Raw genomic sequence first — 22,729 nt, 5'->3', positions numbered from 1 at the left:
ACACTCAACTCCTAAGACTGCTGCTGTAATCTCTGAGGCTGATGTGGTCATGCCTTTCCCAAGCCTGATTGTCTGCTACCTAGCAATCCTGTGATGTATTTCCAATAGTTCTTTTATATTTTTTTTAAGTTTCTTTATTCATTTTGAGAGAAAGAGCATGTGAGCTGGGGAGGGGCAGAGAAAGAAGGAGAGAGAGAGAATCCCAAGCAGGCTCTGCATTGTCAGCACAGAGCCCGACGCAGGGCTGAGACGCACAATATCAACTGATACACCTGTCTTCGCTGTCTTTTTCCTTTCTAGCAATTGGAATGCACCATGATGACATCTTTGGACTGACCCAGTGGATGAGGAACAGAAGCTTTGTAAGAAAAATCCATCTGGGTGTGCAGAAATGCAAAAACTCTTCCAAAAAATAAGACCATTGGAGCCACCAAAATGAGGTCAGAGATCTGAATCTGGATGTCCCTGTGCTATGAGACCACTAGCCTGGATACTGGGTTCTTGGCACAACATCATCAGGAAGGGAGCAGGTGGGATCGGGGCAGTTGGGACCTGTCTCCACCGACCCATTTCGAATCTTTTTGGAATCAGTCTCTTTTCAGACAGAAGCATCTCCTGTTTAAGTGACACAGACCATTGGAATTGTTGCACTTTTTTTAAGGTTTTATTTTATTTTGAGAGAGAGTGTGAGTGGGGCAGGGGCAGAGAGGAAGGGGGAGAGAGAGGATCCCAAGTAGGCTCCGCACTGTCTGTGCAGTGTCGATGTGGGGCTTGAACTTAACTGTGAGATCATGACCTGAGCCAAAATCAGGAGTCGGATGATTAACAGGCCGAGACACCCAGGCGCCCCAAGTTGTTGCTTTTTATTAAAGCAAAACTAACTTGTGTGGAGAAAAGCAAATAGGTCATTTCAGAGATGTTTATAATTTGCAAATCGTTTTCTTACAAAGATGAAGCTATTCTATGATGTTTTTAACATCAAAAGGAATAGATGACTTTTTCACACCAATAAAAAAAAGCTTTTAGGACACCTTTCTTAGTGGATACAGAGTATTCTTCTGTATGGCGGCTGCTACCACTCTTGACTTAGCCAACACTCCTTTGTTGGTCCCCCACACGGTTTCTAACCTCCCCTCGTACAGACAGATCTGCAAAGCGTCCTGTTCAAGATGCATGTCTGCTTTTCATCTAGTTTGGCTCCCATATGCTATGCCAATTTGGATGATTGTCCCTTCTCTGCATCCTGGGGATCTCTGTGGCCTTTGGGCCTCGTAGTGGTAACTTCCAGGGGAGAGGTCCAAGGAGGAAGGGACTGCTGGTCCCAGTCTAGGAGATAGTAAAGGCCTGAGTTTGGTGCCCAAACAGCGAGTCCTTGTACCTGGTCCCAAGTCATCCGGCTGTGTTGGGCTATGGTTTGGGGCCAGCATGGCACCGTGACCTCTCCAGTAAGGCCATCTCCCTTTAAAGCCAAGGAGTAAGGAACGAAAAGAGTGGGGGGAGCAGAGAAAGCGATGTAGGACAGCTCAGAGGAGCCCATGCTGCAGGGGGTCAGAGTGGGACTGGGGGCAGCGGACTGGGGAAGTGAAACCTGAGCGCGAGGGAAGGAAAGAGGGAAGATTCCAGCTCTAAGCAATGATTAGTGCTCCACACGGGGACTGGGGAGGAGGCCGCAGCACTCTCGGCAGGGAAGATTCCTAGAAGTTTCTAGAGAAGGACAGAGTACGTCCAAAGTCAGACAGAGGTCTACCTGGACGAGGTCGGGCAGTCAGCTCCCACTAGTTCGCTAGGGATGAGAAGTGAGAGTGCGTGGTAGCTCCTTGGGCACAACCACACAGGTGACGTGGTGCTCACCAGGAACCCCAGTTCAGGGGCAGAGCCTCTGACTTTGTGTCGGGGAGTCCCTGGTTCCAGTCAGTGCGTCACCTGTTGGCATTTCTTTTTGCTCTGACCTCCTGTTTGCCATCACGCGGTCCTGTGTCTGTGCCCCGGTGACCACAAATCTCTCATTCTTGCCTCATCGCTTTCCACGCACTGCACGCTTATTTCTGCTGGCTGACCCACGGAACGATGCAACAGACAGAGAATAAGGGGGAAAAAGAAGATATGAAGGGGGTAGCTCAGTCTCCTGCCCAGTTTAGTGCAAAGAGGCCCCCTAATCATAAACGTGGATTCTAGTGGTAACTTGGCCATTAAACCAAGTGAGTTTGGTTGGGGCGTGATTTGAATTCCAAATTTTTTTTTTTTTTTTTTTCCCAGATCTATCCCGTGAGGGGCACAACAGCTCCCAAATCATCAGGAGCTTGTTAGAAGCTCATGTTGTCCCTCGTCCCCTTCCCAGAGAGTCTGGCTTAGGGGTTCTCAGGTGGGGCCCAAGCCCTGACTCCCTTCCCCTCCCCTCCCCTCCCCTCCTCTCTGTCTTGTTGAGCAGCTAGTTCTGTATCCCGCTCTTGCGGATGAGTCTGAAGAATGTTCCAGCTGCAAACCTCAATGTGGTCAATGCCAGTGCCTACAGCCAGGGGCTGAGGGAAGGAGGAGGTTGTAAGTGGAGGTAAGGGGCAGGGGTGGGCGTAGTGGGTAGGGCATGTTTGCAGGGGTGTTAGGGTGGCAGAGAGCCACCAAGAATACATCTCGAGTCAGAGACAGTCAGGGCGTGGCTCTGAAGGATTAAAGAGTTTATTAGACACCTGTAAGCAGGTGGGGGTATAGCTCAGGGGTAGAGCATTTGACTGCAGATCAAGAGGTCCCTGGTTCAAATCCAGGTGCCCCCTTATTATGCCTGCTTTTGCCCCCCTATATCAGCTGTTGTGTCCCCCACTTGGAAACCCCTCTGAGGAGAGAAGAGATGGATCCCGACCCTTCGGTTTCACCTCCTGTGTTTCTCCAACACTCAAGTGGGCTCCACCACCCAAGCCTCTCTGGTGGCTTCAGGTGGGTATTTGTGTTATTCTTTGACTGCCCAGCACCTGAACCCCCACCCGAAACAGTGAGTCTTGGGGGAAAGCACAGCTTTGCAACCTGCTCTACCAAACCAACGTGCCAAATACTGCCCGGGCCTAGGACCCGGCTCAGACCTTACCAGGTGAATTCCACTGCGGGATACAGAGCTGTGGCCGCCTGGGCAGGGCTGGCGGGTCCTTCAGCACCCACTGGGGATACAGTGGCTTCTGCCCCCGCATGGTGCTCTGCTGTGCCCTTGGCTGTGAATTTGGCCACTGGGGTCCCTTTGAGCCTGGCTCTCCCACCCTCCCTCCGGGGCCTTGGGCTCCTCCCAGCCTGCCAGTGACCGTCTAGTCTATTTCCACCAGACAGAAGCAGGTTCTGGGTTCGCATCTATGTGCATGACTAGCTGAGAAATGGGTACAGGGAGTCATTTGCAAGCAAGAGATCCTTGGAGAAATGGGGGGCTGGGGGCGGATGTGGGACTGGGGAGCTAACTGCCAGGCCTAGTTGTGCTGAAGTCAGTAAAAGTCCAGTCGGCCCCTCCTGGTAGGAGTATAGCAGGCCAGGGTCCACAGAGGCGAAACAGCTAAATAAATTGTTGCCTGGGGCCAACCGAACCAAAGAGCCCGCTGAGAGCGAGAGACGTGGTGACTGATTCTAACATACTGGGAACGCCTGGATCCGAGGTCCAGCTTCTTCGTTCGGGGCTCAGAAGGCCACACGGGGTCTCCAGTGGCCACGCTGAGAAAATCTAAGGCACCACATGAGGAACACCGGAGGCAGACTTTGATCCTGAGGTTGCCAAATTCCCTTGAAGCCAGAGCTTCCCTGGTCTCCTGCGTGAAAGTTGGGGCATTTGTTCAGGGGCGAACGGTGCTTCCAAAACCGTACGGGGGATTTCTGAGAGGATGGGGAGGAACCAGCACCAGAAGCCAACTCCAGAAGCCACCAGTCCCCATGAATTTCGTCTTAAACCAGGACTGATAGGATTGCTTGCAGAGGGTCCAGTGCCCCGGCCCCCACCTGCCAAGTGCAGAAGCTGCCCGCTCGCTGCTGGTAACAGAGAACACCCAGGGGGTCTTTCGGGCCCATCAGAATCTTTGTGCGTCTGGTTTGGAATCCACATGGCCTGTGGCCCCAGGAGGGGACAGTGTGGGGTCCCCTGCAGGGGGGAGGTGGGTGTGGTCTGACTGTCCCGGGGCAGTAGCCCTGTCAGCAAAGTGAGAGTCCCCATGCCCATTCAGAAGGCTTTTGGGCTTTGGTACCCCAAACAGGCATCCTTGCCCCCTCCAGATGTGCTGAGCCCCAGATGTGAGGCCTTCTGAGGCAGACGGGGCTGCTCACAGGGAAGGTGACTTCAGCCTTCCTGGCCAAATGCCTCCCCTAGACTCAGCCCAAGGATTTGGCCTTGGGATGAAGAAGAAGTGTCTTGAACAGGAGAGGCTGGGGGGGTCTGGGGGGCAAGAACAAATGAGCCCAGGAGAAGGTGCAGTGAGGAGGGAAGGTCGGGGGAACACCAAAGCGTACCAGCTAGAGACAGAAGTGGGGGCGGGTACTGGGCAGGGCACAGGGGGCTTCTGGGCACTCAAATGAGGGGTCAGTGGGAAAGGGGAGGGAGCCGATGGCCAGGAGAGGGTGAGTCAGCCAGGACACGGGGCAGATGGGAATAAACAGCAACTACCGGGTATTGGGAGGTCCCAACCAGGAAACAATTTGAAGTGAGCTCCTGGCTCAGGGGAAAAGATCCGACTGCGGGTCAAGAGATCCCTGGGTCAGATTTCCAGGCCGCCGTGAGCTTATCTCATTTAGTACCGGGTGGGGGGGTGGACGTGATCCGGGTCATTATGTGGCGTCATGTCTGGCATCAGGTTTGGGAAGTGGAAAGAGCCCAAGACCAGCCGTGTGAGATCTGGCCCCAACCCTATTATTAATCAGGTGTGTGTGCTTGGGAACGTCTCTTAATTATGGCCTCTTTTCAAGCCTGTAACACAGGGCACCAAACTAAATTGGTGGTTTCCAATTCTGACTTTCCACCGGGATCATCCCATGGGCTTGTTAAAAATAGAGTCCGTTGGCCCCACGCCCAACTATTCCAATCCAGGCAGTCTGATCTGGAGCCTGTGAGCTGTATTTCCGAGAAAGGACACACCCCGCTGCCCTTACCCCCCTCACACACCAGGGGCTGTGATGGGCAGTCCCCCCGGGGACCCTTGGCCTTAGAGGAGCCCGGAGCCCTCCAGTGACACAGCCCTGCTTTGACCCAGATGTCCTTGGCCATGGGTGGCTAGTGTGGGCAGGGGATTGTGCAGAAGGAGGGCAGGAATGCCTTCCACCTGCCGTAGAGGTCCGACTAGACATGAGGCGTATGTCAGTGTCTGAAGGAGTTCTGGGATTCACGTTGGAGGCCAGAAGTCTCCCTGTCACAGTGAGGTGAGCTTTTAAGGACAGGTGCACCTTACCCGTTCTTGTCCTTACTGATTTGGGGAATGGGGTTCGAGCTTCCTTTCCCTCACTGGAGCCCGTGACTCTACACTGAGGAGAGAGAGAAAAGAGGCAGGGAAGGCCAGTCATCTTCTATACTAACTCCTTGGAGTCAGTCCTCCAGAGCCAACCGAAATCCTGCTCTTCTTCAGAGGGTGGGTCTGAGTCTGGAGCAGGCCCCAGGGGGAGCTCCAAGACCTGGAGGCTAGAGCCTCAGACCCTGCAGAGGGTTTGATCTGCTTCATCTTTCTTTGCCGGGTGTTCTGGCCAAGGAGGACCAGGCGATACAGGACCCACTTGTGATTAAAAGCTAGTAAAGGAAGGGGGCACCCGGATTTGAACCGGGGACCTCTTGATCTGCAGTCAAATGCTCTACCCCTGAGCTATACCCCCTTAACTGGCATGGTGATGTATTATTAACACCTTGTACCTGTGTCAATACACCGGGGTTCAGTTTTGCTGGTTGGACTGTCCTAGCCAACTCTGCTCCTCTCAGCTCTGGCCTCCCTCCCGCAGGAAACCAGCCCGTCCTCTTCGTGTACCTCTTCTGTGTGCACCTGGCTATGGGCGCCCGGTAGCCTCGTTGACCCTTACAGGTGGGCAGACCCTTAAAATCATGCAGGAAACTCCCTCCCACTGTTCCCCATCCACTGCATGTCAGGCACACTGGGACGGTGACATACCTGTGACCAGGTGACAGCGCCTTCCCCTGTGCCGAGAGAAGGTTCAGAGCCCACGGCCGAAGGTTATTTAATTACACGGAAGAACATCCACGAGAATTTGCCAAATGGAAAGGCAGGTTGCAAAACAGTGTGTCTGCATAAAATTACACATGATCTCAGCTTTTTCTTTTTTTTTTTCTGTGCTTTTATTTATCTTTCAAGCTTTCCATATCGAGCATGTGGCCTTTAAAAAAAAAAAAGTTACTTAGGAAAGATTATACGCTAGGAGACTCCCGCTCCTAGGGATTTCTTCCTCTAATAGTCCCATGAGTACACAAAGGCACACGTATCTGGAGATTCATCGCAGCATTTCCTTTTTTTGTATTAGCAATAAACTGGAAACCACCTAAATATCCATTGACGGGGATTAGGTTACAAACATGGTGTCACAGGATGGGCTGTGATGCGACAGAAAATGATGAAATAAGCCCAGAGCGCTATCTATGCGAGGACTCATAAACAAGATCATGAAGGCCAAAAAGCAAAATAGGCAGCATATGATGCGAGATCCTTTGGGCTTTAAAAAAGATACTATATAGGGGCACCTGGGTGGCTCAGTCAGTTAAGAGTTCGGCTCAGGTCATGATCTCGCGGTTTGTGAGTTCGAGCCCCGTGTCGGGCTCTGCGACAGCTCAGAGCCTGGATCCTGCTTTGGATTCTGTGTCTCCCTCTCTCTCTGCCCCTCCCCGGCTCATGCTCTGTCTCTGTCTCATAAATAAATAAAACATTAAAAATTTTAAAAAGATACTCTATATACATATCATTAGATGATAAGAAAGATTACACATACACACAAAGGTATTTAAATTTTTATATTTAAATATTAAATATATAAAATATAAATATTTTTATAAATATAAAATATAAATATAAATATTTATAAAATAAATATTAAATTTAATATAAATATTAAAATTTAAATATTAAATTTATATATATAATACATAATGTATAGTTAATATATATTTAATATGTTTAAATATAAATTTTCCTATTTTAAATATTTTATGTTATATACATTTGTTATATATACTTTGTTATATATATATTTGTTATATATATTTTGTTATATATATGTTATATACATTTGTTATATATATTTTATTATGTATTGGACATTAATATTTTATGTTATATACATATAATGCATATGTATTTTTTTAATTTTTAAAATGTTTTTTATTTATTTTTGAGAGAGAGAGAGTGTCAGCGGGTGGTGGGCAGAGAGAGGGAGACACAGAATCCGAAGCAGGCTCCAGGCTCTGAGCTCTCAGCACAGGGCCCGACGTGGGGCTCGAACCCACAAACCGGGAGATCAGGACCTGAGCTGCAGTCGGATGCTCGACAGACTGAGCCACCCAGGCACCCCTAAAATGTATATATTATATATAACATATATAACATATATATATATATATATAACATATAATCTCCTCTGGAAGGAAATAAACCAAAGAGCTATTGCCAACGAGTGGGTGAGGGATTCTTTAATTTTCCAATTTACGCGTGTAATAACCCAATGTCGGCACAGTCCCACCTTCCAGGTACCGACTGAGTGGTTACAAGTAACCGAGAGAAAGCACTGCAGACGTTCCTTCCTTCCCCCAGCTCTGCAGCTGCACTCATCCTGACTCCTCCCTCTTCCCTGGGCCCCTCCTGGTTTGTCCTTCACCCACCACCTCGGCTGCGGTTGTGCAGGCATTTCTTGTTTCTGCCGGTCTCCAGCCCCCTCCCCTCCCCTCCCCTCCGGTGCCGTCACTCTGGTTTCACACACGGGTTGTCCACTGTCCACCCAGCTAGGATCCAAGATGTCCTTGGTTGCTCTGAAGGCAAAGGGCCCGCCCGCTGCCTTCTTGAGACCTCCGGCACCTGCCCGCCTCTCAGCCACACGCCACGCTCTTCCACGCCTGCCTTCCCGCCCCGACCTCTCAGCCTCCGGAGTGGCCTCTCAGACTTCAGGCTCTGGTGCCCAGGGTACAGGGAGGGCACGCTCGAAGGGCATAGAAACCGTGTAGGAGGTCACCTCCCAGGTCAGCTGAGACTCGCAATAAAGTCGAAGGGTGACGATGACATTTCCAAAGGGAGAGAAAGGTTTTGATATTCACACTTGGAGTGGTGTGCCTGGGTGGCTCGGTTGGTTAGATGTCTGACTTCGGCTCAGGTCACGATCTCATGGTTCATGGATTCGGGCCCCACGTCGGGCTCTGCGCTGACAGCTCGGAGCCTGCAGCCTGCTTCAGATTCTGTCTCTGGCTCTCTCTGCCCCTCCCCGGCTTGTGCTCTGTCTCTAAAATAAACATTAAAAAAAAAAATTTATATTCACACTTGGAGCAAGACAGCAGAGGAAGGGATAGGCCCCAGCCAGTGATGGGGACCGTACACAGGGCCTTGTATATAGGCCTCTTTCCCTTAAGAGGGAGATGGCTCCATCAGGGGCACTAAGGAGCCCTCCGGAGGGACAAGGAGAGGCAGGTGCGGCTTCTGCCCAATTCCGTGGGCCCCCAGGAGGGGAGGAGGAAATGGAAGGCCTCTCTGCCTGCTCTGGACCTACTGAGCCCCGGCACCAGGGAGCCCCATCCTCTTGCTCTGCGCTTGGGACTGCATTGGCCCTTTAAGGGCCTCCAGCATGTTACTTGGCCTCCCTTACCTCCAAGGGAGGCTGGGATGTGTAGTTTTTCTTCTGTGAAGCCACGCGACAAGAAGGAGGCTACAAAGGACACTGGGTAGGGGTGGGGATACTGGCTCTCTGCCTCACCCAGGCCTCTCTGCCACCGCAGTGGGGTGGACTCTGTGAACACATTAGAGCTAAGCCCGAGCCCTGGAAGGATCGTTATGTGGCGTTGACATTACTGAGGCTGAAGGCCGAGGGAGCCAAGGCAAATACAAGTGTCAGCCTGGTTCTAAAATCCTCCACTAAGCTTGGGGCATCCCAAGAAGGGGACCCAGAAGGGCAATGCGGGGCAGAAGGCGCTCCCTCCAGTTGGGGGGTTGAAGGCAGAGGTGTGGGCAAGGAACCCTGAAAAGGGGGGAGGGGTCTCATGGGGAGAGGGCGAGGAGGAAGAAAGGGCCCCACTGAGCCACCAGGCTAGGACGATGGGACCGCAGGACCAGAAGTCGTAATGGGGTGACAGATGGAAGCTGTCATCAGAGGGGCCATTTTCTTTCTATTTTTTTTAACGTTTATTTATTTTTTGAGAGAGAGGGAGAGTGAACGGGGAGAGGCAGAGAGAAAAGGAGACAGCATCTGAAGCTCTGAGCGGGGGGGGGGGGGGTTCAAAGCACGAACCCTGAGATTGTGACCCCAGGCGCCCCCAGAGAGGTCATCTTCAAGATCAGGAGGTGTCGTGGGAGGGCAGGGACAGGAAAGCGACAAGCCGCCAGGCCCTCAGCCAAAGTTCCAAGTGTTTATGAAACAGGGGGAAAAAAGTACTAATTAAGAAATTCGAGTCTCTCGCCAACAAAAAGGAAAGAGCTTTAATGCAAGAGAAACTCTGAAGCACATCACTGAAGATAAAAAGAGGTTTTGTCTTTTTTTTTTCAGGCACTTATGTTGTGTGCTGATAACGGAAGACAAAGAAAATTCGCAACCCGGGGTGTCAGACAGAGAGCTTTTTGCCGGCTTGTCAAGTTAGACAAAGTCTGACCGCGCTGTCCTCAGTGGCCGTTTCTCTGCCGCATTTTCCTGCCGTCCAGTGTAAACAGATTGAGGCTTTCTTGCTGTCAACTAATTTATTGTGAGAACCTGTTTTTAGCCCATCTAAAGCATAGAGTTTTGCTGTTGATACAGGCCTAGAGGATCGTGAAGTGTCTTTTAGGGAGTCGGGAGAAAGGTCGTCGAAGATGATTGGTGTGGGGCCCCTGGGTGGCTCAGTCGGTTAAGCGTCTGACTTCAGCTCAGGGCGTGATCTCACAGGCTGTGAGTTCGAGCCCCGCGTCGGGCTCTGTGCTGACAGCTCAGAGCCAGGAGCTTGCTTCGGATTCTGCGTGTGTGTCTCTCTCTCTGCCCCTCCCCACTCGCACTCTGCCCCTCTCTCTCTCTCAGAAGTAAACAAACATCGAAAAATACATATTAAAGGGGCGCCTGGGTGGCGCAGTCGGTTGAGCGTCAGACTTCAACCAGGTCACGATCTCGCGGTCCGTGAGTTCGAGCCCCGCGTCAGGCTCTGGGCTGATGGCTCAGAGCCTGGAGCCTGTTTCCGATTCTGTGTCTCCCTCTCTCTCTGCCCCTCCCCCGTTCATGCTCTGTCTCTCTCTGTCCCAAAAATAAATAAACGTTGAAAAAAAAATAAAAAAAAATACATATTAAAAAAAAAAGATGATTCGTGTAAGGGATCATAGAAATCATGACAGATTTCCGAATTCCATGCGGGGATCTCGGGACTCACAGCGAATTCTGGGATTGTCTACCAAAATGCTCAGCGGCTTGTCCTCCAGACCACAGAAAGCCATTACAGTCTTCAGTTTTGAGACGGGTGATACATAATTCACCAGTCCCTCATGCAGAAGTTTACTTTGAAGGCTTGAGGAGGACATACCATTGGCTTTAATGGTTCCTCAAGCTAACCGTGCACTTGGACAGGTAGAGAATTCATCCTCTACAAACTCTCTCGGCCCCAGGAGAGCCTGCTGTCTGAGCCACAGATCCTGGTGCTTTGGCTTGGAAAGAGGAGACCACTCCCCCCTCCCATGCACAGAGATTGCCCGGATTAAAAAGGGGGAGGACTGAGGAAACTGAGGCAGAGACAGTTAACATCTCTGGAAGACACCGTCAACGTCGCCTTCCGATGACGTATACTTAGGGCTGAATGGGAGGAGGTCCAGAACACAAGGTGCTGGGCACACAGAGCGGGGATGAGGCAGTCTGGGTCTAAGAAGCTTCCTGGAAGCTAACTAAGGCTGGTTCTCAACTCTGAGGAGCTCTCACCCTAACTGGGCTCCACCCCTGATACTCTGATTTCATTGCTCTGGGGTGAGGCCTGGAAAATGGCACTTTTATAGACTCCTCAGTGATTCCCACTTCTATTTTGAGGTAAGAACCCCCAACTTTGCTATGAAGCTTTGGTATGAGTTTGCTGGTTCCAGGGAAGAAAAACAACTTTCCGTTGACATCTAATAAGGAAGAGGATGTTTAAAAAAAAAAAAAATGCAGCACCAATATAAATTAGGAATAAATAAGGGGGCACCCAGATTTGAACTGGGGACCTCTTGATCTGCAGTCAAATGCTCTACCCCTGAGCTATACCCCCTTCTGTTGTGGCCTGGCTTAATTAATATCCTTCATCTGGACAGCCACACCCAGACTCCCCGTAAAGCGATGAGCAGCCGGGACAGACCACTCTCTCCGTCAAAAATAAATCAACATTAAAAAAAAAAAAAACAAAAGAAGTAGGTGGCCGAGTGGAGTTAGGAATCCCCCAAGGCATGAACAAACCAACCATCTCCCCCTATTATTGGCATGTCCCCCTCGTACCCACCAGCCTTTCCCTTGGAGCCCTGGAGATCTCCTCTCCTGGCTGGAAGGCTGTAGAAACTCTTGCTTCTACACCGATTTCTTTCTTTTTTTTTTTTTTTTTTTAAGTTTATTTATTTGTTTTGAGAGAGAGCGCACCAGCACTAGCAGGAGAGGGGCAGAGAGAGAGGGAGAGAGAGAGAGAATCCCAAGCTGTCAGCGAGGAGCCTGACACGGGGCTCGACGAACCATGAGATCACAACCTGAGCCGAGATCGGGGTGAGCTCTTAAAGGAGCGAGTGATTCAAGACAAGAGGCAGGGCAACCCTGAGCCCCTGGCTGGCTGACGTGCCTTGGGCCCTGAGTGTGCCCTCCTCAGCCGGTGGGGAAAATGACACGCAGTTGTTTTAATTCAAGGTGGACTCTGTGGGCATGGGGCCACGGGATCCTAGGCCAATGAAAATCCTCCCCGAAGCGATGCAGCAGGAAACAAGCCTCCAAGAGCCCCCCCCGGGTAGGTTTTCACAAATCTAAGTGTGAAAGAAACAGCGTGGCAGAGAAGCCAACGGCACAGACTCTGAGGGCAGATAAGCCTGGGTCCAAGTCCTGCCCCAGCTCGGAGACCCTCGGCCGGCCACTCCCCTTCTTTACGCCCTCCTCTGCGTAAGCTGTAAAATGATAATAGCGTGGACTTGATGCCTTGGCACGTTGATTAGATGAGTCAATCCACGTACAGTACTTGAACCAGGACTGGCACGTAGAAAGCCCTATGTCACTCTGCAGAACAAAATTTAAAACATCCTAGGGAACTAGCCAACAGTCATGAGAGTCACCAGAGATAGTAAACATTGCAACTTGACCTGCAAAGACTCCACCTCTGAGATTATTTGCACAAATCAAAGGGTATCTTAAGAGGGAGAAACGAAAACTAAATTGAGGAGCAAAAGACTGAGAAACGCTCGCATACATTTGAAAAGCTAATCAAATAAGACGTTCTAGGAATGAAAGATGTAATTAACTTGTTTTTTATTTACTTTCTAGCGAAGTATCATCTACATGAAACACACAGATCTGAAACATACAGCCCAGTGAATTTTTTAAATTTTTTTTTCAACGTTTATTTATTTTTGGGACAGAGAGAGACAGAGCATGAACGGGGAAGGGGCAGAGAGAGAGGGAGACACAGAATCGGAAACAGGCTCCAGGCTCTGAGCCATCAGCCCAGAGCCTGACGCGGGGCTCGAACTCACGGACCGCGAGATCGTGACGTGGCTGAAGTCGGACGCTTAACCGACTGCACCACCCAGGCGCCCCAAGCCCAGTGAATTTTTACACAGACATACACCCAGGTAACCACCACCCAAATCAAGATACAGAAGATTTCTAAAACCCCTTGGGGTTCGTTCCCTTGGACCCCCTTCCCAGTCGCCCCCTCTCCCCAAGGATAACCACCACTCTATGGCCATGGATCAGTTTGCCCCTTCTTGGGTTTATTCTTTTGAGTCTGGCTTCTTGCACCCAACCTCATGTTTCTGAGATTCATTCGTGTTTGTCCACTGTGACCCTTCATCAGTTATATGGATACATGTATACCACGTATTTACAAGGAAGTTTGGAGGGACCGTGCAAGAGCGGAAGTTTGGGTGAAGGAAATGACCTTGTTGGAAGACAGGAGAGTGAGAGTGAATAGCTTTATCACTCACTGTGTAGGAAGTTGGTATGCCATACCACGTGTATCAGCTAAAATCTTGTATTTTTCCATGGACCCAGCTCAGTCCTGCTAACCTCACTAACTCTATTTGTGTCAGCTATATTTTTCTTGAAACTTTTCCATGCCATCTAAATATTATACTTTATTGGCACAAAGCCACTCATAAGATAGGCTTATGATCTTTTTTCTTAATCTTATGATCTTTTTAATGTCTTTGGAAATTGTAATAATGTATCCTTTCAAATATCTCTTATACAGATTATTGTTTTCTCTTTTTCCTTTGTCAGTCTCGTCTGGGTTATCATGTTTATTATTTGTTTCAAAGAATGACATTTGCTCTATCGGTTCTATCTCTTGTATATTTGTTTTCTACTTAATCAATTTATGCTTTCATTAATTAACCTTTATTACTCCTTTATTTTTCCTTTGGATTTATATACTGTCCCTTTATACCTTTTTGGGGGTAGATGCAGAGTTAGCTAATTTTCACCTTTGTCTTCATAATGCTGTGGACACAGGAAGGCTTTAAATTGCCCCATACATGCCTGCTATGGTTACGACTGACAAGTTTCAATATCTAGTATTCTCATCATCACATAGTTCACCTATTTTCTAACTTCTAATTCAATTGCAATTTCCGTTTTGACCCCTGGATTATTGAGAAGTATTAGAAAATTAGGAAATTTCCAAGATGGGGATTTTCTATTTGTTGGGTTTTCTTATTCTTTGTTGTTATTGGATTTTAACTTTATTTTGGTCAGAATACATACTCTTTGTGATTTAAATACTTTGGAATTTGTTGAGAGTTGCTTTGTGCTCAGAATATGGTCAATTTTTGTGAATGTGCCATGAGGGACTGGGGGGAAAAATGCACATTCTATAATCCTTGAGTAGAAAGTTCTTTATGTGTTAATTAGGCCAGGTCTGTTAATCACGTTGTTCAAATCTTTCATATCTTTCTTTTTTTCTTAATGTTTATTTACTTTTGAGAGAGAGAGAGACAGAGTGTGAGCAGGGGAGGGGCAGAGAGGGAGACATAGAATCTGAAGCAGGCTCCAGGCCGTGAGCCATCAGCACAGAGCCAGATGCAGGGCTTGAACTCATGAGCCGTTGAGATCATGACCTGAGCTGACATAGGATGCTTAACCAACTGAGCCACCCAGGTGCCCCACATATCTTTCTGATATTATACCCACTTGTCCTAGCAATTCACAAAAGAGGGTTTTAAAGATCTCTCACACGATCAGAAGGTTGTCCATTTCTCCTTTTTAATCTGTTCATTTTTGCTTAAATACGTTTTGAGGCCTTGTTATTAGGTGCATCAAATTTAGCATTGTTGTACCTAACTGGTGAATTGAACTTTTTATCAATCCAAAATGACTGTCTTTATCCCTGGTAATGATTTTTGCCTCAGAAATGATTTCGTCTGATATTAATATGGCAACACAATATATAGCCGTCATAGTTACATCTTTTTCTGTCGATTTATTTTCAATGTATTTATATCCTTATGTTTTCTGTCTATCTCTTGTGAACAGCCTATAGTTTTTTTTTTTTTTTTAATCCAGTTACATTCTTTGTGGTTTTCCTGTGGCATGTTATACATTTATATTTAACGTTAATACTGATCATATTTTGGCTTAAATTGTCTATCTTCTGGGGCGCCTGGGTGGCTCAGTCGGTTAAGCATCCAACTCTTGGTTTTGGCTCAGGTCATGATCTCACGGCTTCGTGGGTTCAAGCCCCGTTTCGGGCTCTGTGCTGTGAGCCCGGAGCCTGCTTGGGATTATGTCTCCCTGTCTCTCTGCTCCTTCCCCACTTGTGCTGTCTCTGTCTCTAAATAAAATAAATAAATAAATAAATAAATAAGTAAGTAAGTAAATATCTTCTTTGTCCTGCAAGTTCTAGGTTCTTTTTCTCTCCTTTATCGTCTTCTTTTGGCAACTATAGGAAGAGACCCTGGGAGTTGAGAGATGAGATCCTTGCATCCTGGAACAGAACTGGTAAAAAAAAAAAAAAAAAAAAAAATCCCTAAGAGTCCATGGAGCTAATAGATTTCTTTTGCAGTTGGGATCACTCAAAAGACGGTCAGCGTGTGGCTGACAGACACTGGGACCAGGATCTACACAAGGCACCAAGCAACCTTGGCTGCTACTGAGAGTGACCTAAGACTCCTTGGGTTGGCATTTGCACAGAATAAAAACCAGGGAGCTAGAGAAGGAAATCACTAGCACTTTTCCTGTGCCGACCCAGGTGGGGACAAGTGTATTTAGCAGACAGCAATTTTCTCAAGGTCCGCAAAAGGTTGACTTCGCAGAGGTGCGGAACGCGATCACAGCTCCGATAAAACGACACCCCTCCCCGCAGCAGACTCTCCACCTCCTTTGTTCAGATTGCGGACTCAGCAGGGATAGGCTTCCCTCCCCCCCTTCCATCCCCAGACTCCAGCGCAAGACGCTGCCTCTGCTTAACAGACAGAGTCGAAGCCGCTAGACCACAGCTCCCTGGTTTCCCTCCATACCTCAGAGACCCCTCCCTTCAGCTATCCTACGCCCTCTTCCGTGGGTGCCTGGGTGGCTCAGCCTTGTCCAATTCTTGGTTTCGGCTCAGGTCATGACCTCACGGTCCGTGAGTTCGGGCCCGCGTCCGGCTCTGGGCTAACAGCGCGGAGCCCGCTTGGGCTTCTGTCTCTGGTACACCGGACAGCGGACGGAGAGGTCTCTGGGTCACATTTCCATGCCCGCTACTCACTCGCAATTTTATTCACGGGACTGTTGTTAAACATCAAGATCCCCCACCCTCGGTAAGTGGCTGAGTGCTGGCCAGGAACCTTCTGGACCAAAGCACGTTCCAGCTCTGAGTCCCTTGCGCGACTCAGGAGCCCACGGCATTGTCAGCACCAGGGGGCTTTTTCTCCCAATCTCACGGGTCTCCCAGGGGGGCAGGGGGGTCTGTCTGAGACGCCAGCCTTTATTCCCATACACTACTGGACTCGGAAGGCCTCAAGGAGCCAGTCGATCACTTGGCCTTGGAAATGGGAGAAAAAATCAGCAAAAAGAGAGAAAGTCAGGCCAAGGGGATCACCGGACGTGTGGTATGGGTTGACTGGGTATGTGTAAGGCTCAGCAGAGGGAGCATGGCCTTGAACCGCAGCTGTGTGAAGCCAAGACCCAGAGCAGGACCCACCGAGCCCTGCAGGCTCCCCGACCTGGTGTCTCTCCCCAAACGCACCAGGCCCCTCCAGCGACTGTTCCTGCCGACCCCACAGCCCTTGGCAACTCCGGACCCAGGACGCAGCGAGGAGAGAGTCGGCTTTGCTTCCTTGGTTTTCACCAGGCTCCAGGAGATTACCCTTTCCCTCCATTAAAACTGCAGAGCCCCGCCTCCCTGGCCACTTGGATTCAAGGGGAACAAGCAAGTTCAGGCGTCAACCACGCTGCCATTCAACGCACTTCTGTTCCCTTCATGTTTGAAGGAAGCTGCCGAGGGTGGTCTTTGTCTCTCACTGGCCCGGGAGTCCACGGACAGAAATGGCCTGTTGGTTCAAACCGTCTGCGCTCAACAGAGATTCAGGGGCTTTCCTCCGTAAATTGGGCTTTGTGGGAACAATTCTTCAGAAAGAAATTCAAGTAGCATGAGAAGCCCCATGAACTCCTTCCTCGTCGGGAATCTGCTGATACCAGTCACAGCATCTCGGCCACAGGGAACGGAGACACAAGGACCCCCCCTAGCCACTGGTGACCTGGTTTTATAACTTCTCCAGAGGACGTTGGTCCTGAGGTTTCAACATCCACTAAGACCAAAGTTATTTCCTTTAGCAGACATTCTCCAAAATAGTCCAATAATAAAAAGACTTGGGCGCCTGGGTGGCTGCGTCGGTTAAGTGTCCAACTTCGGCTCAGGTCGTGATCTCGCGGTTGGTGGGTTCGAGCCCCGCCGGGCTCTGTGCTGCCGACTCGGAGCCCGGAGCCTGCTTCGGATTCTGTGTCTCGCTCTCTCTCTTCCCCTCCCCCACTCACGCTCTGTCTCTCTCTGTCTCTCTCTCTCTCTCTCTCTCTGTGTCAAAAATAAATAAACATTAAAAAAAATAATAAAAAGACTTGCTATCATTTACCTTAAAGCATTAACTGCTTTAAATTCTCTTTCTCTCTCTCTCTCTCTGTCTCACACACACACACACACACAAACCCTATGAGGTGGTACTATTATTATCCCCCATTTTATAGATGGAAAATCTGAGACATAAAACAGTGAAGCAACTTATCCGGGGCGACACCCCTACCTCACCGCAGCCACTCTCAGGATCAAACCAGACATCCCACGGGAGCTCCTGAGGTCTCCCTGTTGTTGCTACATGTATGCAAGAAACAACTTGTCCTCCCACACATCCCACCAGTTGATGTTCAATGAGCCCGTGAGTGTAACTGGACAGTTTGTGCACCACCTCCTGGTACCTTTCTTCTTAACTGGCAGCGCAGGATGGTAAGTGGGCTGGAGGGGGGGGGGCAGGGAAGGACTACCCAAACTTGCACATAAATAAGGGGGCACCTGGATTTGAACCAGGGACCTCTTGATCTGCAGTCAAATGCTCTACCCCTGAGCTATACCCCCACGCTATAGATGCTACATAATTAACACCTTTCAGCTGTTTGGTAACACTCAGCTCTGCAAAATGAAGTCATGGCCCCCCTCCAGGACTGACTTTCTGGAAGTTGCCAGACCTGGTTCACGGTAAGACATCCTCCCCCAGCTCTGCAGCTTTCCAAGCCTCAGTCCCTGGAGGGGTCATTAGAGACGAAAAAAGGAGGGAAGCCGCCTGAGGAACTCCCAAACTCCCAACCCATTTCTTTTTTGCTTTAGCCCAAGAGCTGGCCAGCTGTCTCCGAAACTACCCACCTATCGGGGCTCCCAGCCCCTCGCCTTTCTCCCTTCACTGAAGACAGAGATGGACTCTAATCCAGTGTTGCAGAGCTCTGTTAGTTGGGATTTACAGCAGCAACACTGCAGAATTCCTGTCTCCCTTGTTTGAGTAGCTAAGCCAGACATTAGTAGACCCACAAGGTTGAAACAGGGTGTGAGTGAGCTTTGGTGTGAGAAAAACCAGGTCCCCGGAGGAAATGCCCATCCTACCTGGAGAGAACCCGGATGCTATGGTTCGTCTCTGTAGGTCTCACCACAGGTCCACTGTGCCAAACTGGTTTAGGTGGGAAGGAGGGCTGAGAGTGATAATTTAAGGTTACCATCTAGGGCCTGTTCCCGGGAAGTCTGCTGTATCTACTCTGGTCTGCCTTGGAAAAGCCAAGCAGAATTCTGCATGAGTCCCTGCCCTCTCTTTGATGACCCTTTAAGAGTTGAAGAAATGAGATGTATACAGAAGGGGGGGGGGGAGGCTAGATGCCAAGAGGAGGAGGGATACCCAGGGTACTGGCGTGGGCAATCCACCCAGATTGCCATTGTGCGATGGCTTCCAATTTCAGGAAGGATCATAATTAGCATGGATGAAAGGAAATCAGAATATTGGCAACAGCTGCGAATAGGAAAACCAATAGAGCAGGGGGCACCTGGATTTGAACCAGGGACCTCTTGATCTGCAGTCAAATGCTCTACCCCTGAGCTATACCCCCTTGCTTGGTATAGGTGTCTAATAAGTACCTTTCACGTTCATAGTCACACCCATTACTCCTATAACACATTGGGAGTTTCTACTTGTCTCTAGAGAGCTGATAAAACCAGCCATTTATTCCTTCACAAATTCATCCCAGAGAGGTCCCCCTCCAGTGCTCAGAGGCCCCAGCCTTACCTCTTCCTATGCCTGCATCTCCCCATTGTCTTCAGTCTGTGGTGACAGCAGCAGCAGCAGGAAGGAGCATTGACTTTAACTACTAGAAGGACCTTTAGGAATTACTTGTCTGTTTTTCTCTCGTTCTACACCACAAAACGACAACTTGAAGAGATCCTGCCTAACCTCTTTGGAGACACATGCATTACTTATAGCTGAAGATGTCTTTCCAGTGTGTGCATCTATTCATTAACCTTGGAGGGTGGTGGTGGGAGCAGCTGCGGAAATTAGTGAAATTTCCAGTCCCTGACCTGGATCAGGGAGTTGTCCTAAAAGCATCATGGAGACAGGGAGACATGAGGACTACACAGGGCCTCTGGATTCCAGCCAGGGAACTCTTGAGTGAGAGCGAAACGCTCTATCCTGAACTACACCTCCACCCACAGGACATGGAGGTTTTTAATATATTTTTTTGTTTTTATTGAAGTATCTTGTGCAATCATTTTTAAAAGTCAAATACTGTTTTTCAAACTTATCACAAAGACCTCAATCCTCTGTATCTCCCTCCTGCTACCCAGAGGCAATCATTCTCCACACTTTTGTCCATTTCTTTTAGTATATTTGCCACCACGATTTCAAATAATATAAACATCTGATAATATGTAATATCTAACTTAACCAAGTCTGGACATCAACTGTCTTACTTTTATGATGAGGATGAGAACTTATATGCCTTCTTCCCTTCTCAGTTTTCTATTATATCTTGACTTTTGGTTAAATAATTTTCTATGTTTCTATGTTTAATATTTTCATTGTTATCAGTTAATAGTGTTCATAGTGCTAAGTAGAACTAAGAATTCTGGTGGAACTTTTTGTTTTTCCTGAAGTTAGTGATAGCCTTATGTTTCAACTGCTTAGTTTTCCTTGAATTTCTAAGATTTTCCACAAGCTTTAATCATGCCAAAAAGTGTCTTTCAAAACAATTTTCCACTTATAAAAGCTATCAGATAATTAACATTTCCTCTTCTTGTGTTCCAGTAGCCATCCATCTTCCTGATCCTTCTGGTTGCCCTGGAAAGCCTGCTACATACTCACGAGAACATTCTTTCCACCTCTTTCTCCGTTTGGGAGTCCTGCTTTCCTGGATTCTGAGTCTTGAATGTTTCTTAATTTACTCACTTAGCTTGGCAGAGGACCTCCTCCAACTACCACAAAATCAGGGTAGGTAAATTTTTAAAGAACTCGCATGTCTGCAAATGTCTGTAATTCTACCCACAGACTTGATTAGCAGTCTGGATGGACAAGTCATAATCCCTTATATCGTGAAGGATTTTTCCTATGGTGTTCTAGCATCTAGTATTGCTACTGAAAAATTAAATACATCATAATTCCCTTTCCTTTGTGTATCACCTATTGTTTCACTCTTTGAACTTTTAAGAGCTTCCATTTAGTCCTGGTGTCCTATAATTACACCATAATGTATCTGATGAGGATCATTGTTCTAGGGGCTTGGAGGGTCTTTTCTAATGGAAACCCATGCCCTTTCATCATGGGCAATTTTCTTGTATAATGTTCCCTCCATCATTTTCTCTTTCTGGAACTTTTACTAGTTGGTTTTTGCACCCCCTGGTGTCAACTTCTAACTTTTTTACTTTTAATCTCTATTATTATCTATTCTTTTATCTTTTTGTTTGTTTTACTTGGAAACCACCTCAACGTTATTTTTCAAACTATTGAACTTTTTATTTCTTTTGATTTCTAAGAGCCTTTTCTCGTTCTGTAACTGATTCTTTTTTATAGAGCATCCTCTTCCTGTTTCACAGATGGAATATATTTTTCGTGTCTCTCTCAGGATCTTATTCAGCTTAGCTTTTCTCCACTCCTGGCCAATAAACAGGGAACCCAGTGACCTGTGGTTCTGCCCACACAGGGATAATAACCAATCGGATTATCTCTCTTCAAGATGCTTAACACAACAGACACAGAGAAGGGAAGAGGAAGTAAATGCAGAGGAGAAAGTCCAACAGACAAACACAAATTGACCATAAAGTCTATAAGCATGTTGAAATAATTGGTGAACAGAAACGGTGAATGAGGTTGTATAGATGTTCGGTCAGGAGTGATATCAGGTAGATCTCCTTGGAGAAACGGTGTCTTAGGCCTGAGTCCTAAAGCTTTCTTAATGATGTCAAAAACCATCCCAGACTCCGCAGGCCTGTTGTCTGACTACTCCTGGATCCCCATGGAAGTGCACATCTCCCATTCTGTTCTTACCACAAGCCCCCTGCCTCTGATGAAGCCCGAGAGGCTCCACTCTTTGTAACCCAGGAGTGGAGGCTGGCTGGTTGCTCAGATGGGGCCTCCCAGGCAGGGTCTCAGCACAACCACTATGGTAAGGCCTTATCTCTCTGCAGTGTTTGATTTTTTACCCCCAAACCACAATTTTTTAAGGTTTATTTATTTGTTTTGAAAGAGAGAGAGAGAGAGAACTCATGTGCTAGCATACAAACAAGTGGGGGAGGAGCAGAGAGAGAAAGAGAGAGAATCCCAAGCAGAGACAGAAAGAGAGAGAGCTCTGTCACCACAGAGCCCAATGAGGGACCCAAACCCGCAAGCCTTGAGATCACGACCTGAACCAAAATCAAGAGTCACTCAACCGACTGAGCCACCCAGGCGCCCCCAACCCACCAAAAAATGACAATTAAAAAAAAAAAAAGGAAATTACTTCACCACCAAAGATATTACCAATTATAGGACTGTTCACACTCACTAATCGGGGCTCCCCCTTCCCACATCAAGACAGTCAGGAGTCTGTGGCGACACTGCTGATAGAGTGAAGGGGGCTGGTTGCCTCTGGGAGACTTTCCCCGAGCAGGGCAAGAGCCTCGTAACTTCTGCCTGACACGCAGCACAGTCCCCTCTACAGGGCCCATCTTGGTCCCACTGATATGGAAAAACACAAGCAGTCACTGTGCCTTTCCCCTTTTCAGTGTTTCTGGCCAACCACTGCATCAGGTCACAGTTCCCAGGGGTCATACCTAGTCCTAAACATTCTGCTACCATCTTGACTCGACAGAGGCACTTCCTAAGTCCCCGTCAGCGCACACGCACAAACCACCTCTTGTCCTGGATGCCTTCTGCAGAGGGACCGCCCTCCAGATTCTCAGAGGGTAAGCTTACTCCCAAATGACAGTAACTTCCCAGATACCAGAGAAGCCAAAAGGAACTCGGAGGAAGGAATTCTAGCTTCTCCGTCCCCACTCCCTCCTGGCCGATGGGGATGTCAGGACTGAGGAGGGCCTGCTGAAGTCCAGGCCTGGGGACTGGGGTCAGGGGGCAAGACCAGGGGCCTGGTGGGGTACCAAGAGGTCCGCTTCAAACCCAAGTGCCCCTTAGGCAGCCTTGCTTAGCATCCACACAGACGGTTCTGAACTTCTCATTCATTTGCACCTGCTAAGTCCTGAGTCTGTAAAGTCCACAAATAAAAAGCACACAGGTTGGACCCTTGACAAAGCCCTCTTTGGCCTCAGACAGATGAACTCCTCATGCCAAACTCCCTCCTGGCCCCAATCCTGGGCCCTCATCCCAAACCATCTCTCATTATAAAGTCCTGATGAACGCAGCTTCCCAGAGACTCCCGGCTTACC

The 22,729-nt window shown here is 48.6% G+C and overlaps 1 long non-coding RNA gene and 5 other non-coding genes across 7 annotated transcripts in view; 2 read left to right on the top strand and 4 right to left on the bottom strand.

Moving 5' to 3' along the window:
• LOC111559558 overlaps nucleotides 1-9,718 on the top strand; it is a 28,115-nt gene extending 18,397 nt beyond the window's left edge. For both annotated transcript variants that reach the window (XR_002740650.2, XR_002740651.2), the window contains exons 2-5: nucleotides 301-440; nucleotides 2,429-2,548; nucleotides 2,800-2,928; nucleotides 9,685-9,718. This is a non-coding gene — a long non-coding RNA (uncharacterized LOC111559558). The remainder of the gene's footprint in view (nucleotides 1-300; nucleotides 441-2,428; nucleotides 2,549-2,799; nucleotides 2,929-9,684) is intronic.
• TRNAC-GCA lies at nucleotides 2,697-2,768 on the top strand. Its single transcript has one exon. It is a non-coding gene; the product is annotated as a tRNA-Cys (tRNA).
• Nucleotides 5,743-5,814, bottom strand: TRNAC-GCA. The gene has a single exon. It is a non-coding gene; the product is annotated as a tRNA-Cys (tRNA).
• A 1,599-nt stretch (nucleotides 9,719-11,317) lies between the features above and the next one.
• TRNAC-GCA lies at nucleotides 11,318-11,389 on the bottom strand. Its single transcript has one exon. It is a non-coding gene; the product is annotated as a tRNA-Cys (tRNA).
• Nucleotides 11,390-17,842: 6,453 nt separating this feature from the next.
• On the bottom strand, nucleotides 17,843-17,914 carry TRNAC-GCA. Its single transcript has one exon. It is a non-coding gene; the product is annotated as a tRNA-Cys (tRNA).
• Nucleotides 17,915-18,855: 941 nt separating this feature from the next.
• On the bottom strand, nucleotides 18,856-18,927 carry TRNAC-GCA. Its single transcript has one exon. It is a non-coding gene; the product is annotated as a tRNA-Cys (tRNA).
• Between the last annotated feature and the right edge of the window lie 3,802 nt (nucleotides 18,928-22,729).

The sequence above is a fragment of the Felis catus genome, chromosome A2 (genome assembly GCF_018350175.1).
Source record: "Felis catus isolate Fca126 chromosome A2, F.catus_Fca126_mat1.0, whole genome shotgun sequence".
NCBI lineage: Eukaryota > Metazoa > Chordata > Mammalia > Carnivora > Felidae > Felis > Felis catus.
Note: the sequence above shows the minus strand (reverse complement) of the source record. Positions and strands in the feature narration are given on the sequence as shown.